We start from the raw sequence: 5,198 nt of genomic DNA, 5'->3' as shown, positions 1-5,198 counted from the left end.
TATGCCCAATTCTAGTGCCCAATTGCTTGTTTTTTAGCATTTTGGGTGTTGGTGGGCATTTTTGAATCCCAATTAATATTTTCTTGATATTTTGACCCTAGAATGAATACTTTTGGATTAAAAACTGGTTTTTGGGCCATTTTGGGTAATGTGAGGAAAATGGACTTAAAGAGCAAAATGTGAATGTTTAGGTGTTAAAATGAGTTCAAGTGGTTACATTGAATCACTATGGGCTATTTTGGTTGATTTTACCTATCGTGAGTGTCTAGTAACCTTGGGACTTTATTTCAGGTCAAATTGAGGTTGGAAAGGCTTACAACCCAAGGAGCTCGTGCCAGTGATTGTGAGTGGTTTATTTTCGAATGTTTTGATATAGAAAGAAATTATATATGATAGTATGCTATGATTTATGAAATGTGATGACATGATCTGTTTTACTTGACTGATATTTCAAAAAAGTTTAAATCATGATTTCTAAACTCTCAATGGTTTTATACAATCTTGATTTATCAAAATGTAGTTTGAAATCAGAGTTTACATACTTGTGATTTGTATGGTTTTTATTAAAACTTCTTGATGGTGGAATCAAGGTTGTTGAATGGTTATGGAAATGGTTTCAAACTACTGATTCTTGTACCCGAGAGATGGTTATGTTCCCGTGCTACTTGAATGTGTTTCAGTAGTACTACTCAGGCCATCAGGGGGCTATCGGGGTTAGATGTGGCCAGAGTATACCGAGAAGTCCAGAGGAACCTGTGCCTATAGCGCCACCCAGGATATCAGGGGGCTACCACTGGGGTCAGATGAGGCCAGAGTATACCGGGGAGTCCAGAGTAACCTGGACCTGTGGTGTGTATCTATGCTTAGCCTTGAGGCAGCTCTGCGTGCACATATGACCTTGTGATTTGGTTTACACTATGGAGGGCATTCTTTGTCTAGAGTAACCCACCGTTGTAAACGAGTATTTGGGTACAAAGTTGGTGTGGTTTTTTTTTATAACAATTGAATGCTTTAAAATGTGCTTATGAGAGGTGATCATGCCACTGTTTTACTAGCACGTGTTTGAGATGCTATTGAATCTTTTATACTTGGCCAATGTTTTATTGAATGATTTAATTACTTTTATTGATGATTTAGAAAGCAATAACTTATGTTTATATTCAATTACCACTCACTGGGCATTAGCTCATGCTTTCGATGTTTTATGTTTTTCCCCCCAGGTAGCGTTAAAGTTCTGGAAACACACTGAGCTGTTTACTGCCACACGACAAGAGTCTCCTGCTACATTGTAGGCCTTGCACTGATGTAAATAGATTGCATATCATGAACCTTATGTGTCATGGTTTTGGAAGTACAGGACACGAGGAGTTGTTTTGTTGTGTAATGTTTGAAAGTGTTTCCGTTGTGTCTAAACTTTGTTCATGGTTTGTATATAACAAGAGATAGAAAGTTTATGAAACTTGTTTGTGGATATCGCAATATGGAATATACTGAATGGAAATTAAATGTACTAAAGGATTATTGTGTAACTGTTCAGATTTAAGCACAGGTTAAGTTGGTTACTAAATGTCATCGGGGGAGGTGATGTTTAGCATCTTCACGCCTCTTTCTAGATTAGGTGGGTAATCTAGGATGGGTGTGACATGACCTAATCACGAGTCGCATTGATGATATTCAACGCAGTGCTACCACATCAATAGAGGCACTGATCAACATGTAGCGCAACATTTATAAAGTCCATATGCACTAGAGAATGATTGCGGAGCGTAATCAAGAGTTCTTCAACTTTCTCACTGCATATCTTCATGGTCCGATGGTGCCCCTACATCTCCGGCAGCACTTAAATTTTGAAGAAGCGCCTCGTACACCACATCAAAATCCGCCTCTAGACCTGCCAGCCCCTCAGCAATAATCCTACTATATTATTTTTTCTCTTCTATGCGACCATTATATATTCGTTTAAATTCGTTTATTCTTTTATGAGTTAATCAAATTCTTTGATTCTTGTACAGGCACAAAATTTTTGTATTGCGTTAATTTGTAATTATTTGTATATTTTCTTAATATTCAATACAATTCACTGCATTTTTGCCTGTGCCTTTTTTTTTATCATCCTTTGTCAATACTTGCGATGTTCACAATCTTTTACTTTTGTGTTCTTCATTACGTTGCTATGATCTAATATATTTTTGTACTTAGCCCATACTTAGTAAATTCTAACAAACACAGTTAATTCTTAGTTTAGTAGTACTTTACCTTTCATATTTCAAAGTTCTACTCAAACCTTCTTTTTGAAATTTTCTTCTAAGTGTTTTTCTAGTCTATCCAAACAACGCAATGAGGACCTTGCTCATCTTTAAATTTGAGGGTGGGGAAGGTCTGAGCAGATGAGATCAAGAATATGCAGTATTTAAGAAAAATGTGTCCATAATTTTAAAAAAAAAATTCATACAAAGCTCTAATGTCAGCGCAAGGGAAACCTTAAAATATTCCCAACCTGATAAGAGTTTCGTTGTGAAAGAAGCCTGCTCGTAGTTGGATGTTCCTATGACACCCGTAGAAGCAGGCCAAAACGAAGGTGGGTTTCCAAGAACGACGCGATATGAAATAGAAAAACAGAAAAGAAAAAAATAAATGCATTTGGATGTTTGCATGACACCCATGTGGACAGGCCAGAACGAAGAGTGCAACCATGACCAACATTTTGTAATAAATAACACATAGATTTGACCACCGGATATAGATACATCGAGTTTTTTGACAAGAAGAGAAAAACATTCTATTTTTAAAAATTAGAAAAGCATTTTTGAGAAGAAATTTTTTATATAGAAGAATAAAGTAGGGCTTTGTTAAGAATTAGGAAGGATAGAAGGAAATTGCGATGTCAAGTAATGTGCCTAAGTGTAACATTTGGAGCAACCAATCGAAGCAAAAATATAGGATAGGAATTAAGCTTGATTGCCTAAGTAGAAGATATACTCGAGGACAAGCATATATCTAAATTTGGGGGTGTAATAACTTGTAGAAATACAAGTTATTTATTTAGATTGCCTTATCTAGATATTGTGGCCAAAAGATAGTAAATATGCGTTAATTGTATGAAAATTAGCTCAGAATTACAATAATTCTAAATTATCGCAATTACACCCATTAACATTGTTAAGATGGAAGAAAAGGAGATTTTACTCTGTTTTGCAGGAAACTGAGTGAAGGAGATTTTACTCTGTTTTGCAGGAAACTGATTCACCGCTTGCGCTCAAGGTTCAAGAAGAACTGATCAACGCATCTATGTCACATTGTGCCCATCAATCAACAATGAAGAGACGATTAACGCAATGACGGCGCAATGCGTTAGTCGATCCAGAGTTGAATTGCAACCACATGCAGTAATAAAAACAACACTGCATGCGAACTCACAATCGAAAGATGCAGTTGAGCAACGCAAAAGCGGAGGATTGAGACACGTGTACAACTAACAGTTGTGCAGAATTGACGGTTTGATTGCATACTAGAAGGAATAATATCCCTCCATCTTTGAAATTTCCATAACATCATGTGGGGACCACAAGGCCAGAGTCAAAGATCCTCACCTATAAATACCCCATAGATTTCAGAGAAAACTTATACTACTGGATATGGGGCTAATTGCTGCTAAAGTGTTGAGAGGAAAGTGAGCTGAGTGCTTAACTGAAGAAATCCGGAAAGAAGACGAGACAAGGCCGAGAGGTGAGTCTCAGCTCTATAAGCCCTAGAGGGAATCTCATCCACCCATATGATCCATCCAATTCGGCAAGCAGTTCTCCACCCAAATCGGTGCCAAGACGTTGGCGCTTGTTGTATCTATTCTATCTCTTTTCATCATTGTATTTAACTTTCTTTATCTTTTCATTCACACACCAAGTATCAAACGCTTAATAGATATATTAAATGATTCGATTGCTTTCATATTCCCTTTTCTGTCTACTTTCGTTCCTCCGTGAATCACTTTCTCCATGATGTCTTCTTAATCCCCTGGTAGTTAATATGAATTAAACGAGTACTTAACTTGTGTTAAAGAGATAAATGCGTTTAGCTAAAGCATGCTAGATGGCATCTTCACTTGTGAGAGTAGAAGTGAAGATGCCATTCTAATCTATCGAGAGAAGGTTAGAAGAATGTGTTAACTAAAGCGAGTAGTACTTCCAGACATGGAAGCAACTTTGCGTTCATTACGTTCGTCTCTGATTCACCACAGCCATGTGGGAGCGCGATCGATCACTGAGAGGTGTACACTAAGAGAAAAACGGAATCGTACTTATAACTTCCACGCAATTAAGAAACTTGTACTGTTTATATTAGTTACCTTTCTATTTCTGTTTGTACATAAGACTTGCCGCCGCATTCCATGTTCTTTGCATAACCTTCACAGCCAACCTGGACCCCAGCATCTTGTATCATGAAGCCTGTATCTTGTATCATCTAGCTTAGGTTTACTGTACTTATTTTATTATCGCATCTTACTGCTTTCCTTTACTTTATCGCAATTTTATATACTTGTACAAAACATTCTTTAAAGATTGAAAAACCTGGTCGCATATACCACGAGCATACCACAGTAACCTCAAACAGTCCTTGTGTTTGATCTCGGATCACACCGAGAAACTTGCGGTGGAATTACACTTGATTCCAACGTAAGAAAACTTGCGACAACGCAAGGCATACTACAAGAATATTCATAAATAACGCATATCTAGAAGTAGTATTGCATATTTGTATCAGCGCATAGTTTAAGATCAATTTTTGCGTTAGACTTATCCTGGTAACACTTAGAGTATGGCCCGCTTTGTAGGTGTTATAAAGGTTGAAAAGTGCTACAAATGATCTAATCCTAATCATTCATGTATTAGATATACGAGCGAGGATATTTTATACAAAAGAGTTTGTATAAAATCGGACCTCGAAATGCATAGTCTCGTGACGCTGTTCATAATAGAGACTTTGATTTCACTAGGATGACCATAGCTAACATAACCTTAATCCTGAGTGTCACACCCCCTCCTAAACTGCCTGCTAGCTTAGTCAAGGAGATGGCGTGAAGCTAACAGATATCGTCCTCCTCTAACGATACGTATTGACCTTGCTGAAATGCTGAACATGATAAACATACCAATCTTAGATATAAAATACTTTACATATAACACAACACAGCGGAACCCCTG

This window comes from Benincasa hispida, chromosome 12 (assembly GCF_009727055.1).
Source record: "Benincasa hispida cultivar B227 chromosome 12, ASM972705v1, whole genome shotgun sequence".
Taxonomy (NCBI): domain Eukaryota; kingdom Viridiplantae; phylum Streptophyta; class Magnoliopsida; order Cucurbitales; family Cucurbitaceae; genus Benincasa; species Benincasa hispida.
This window is presented reverse-complemented; position numbering follows the sequence as displayed.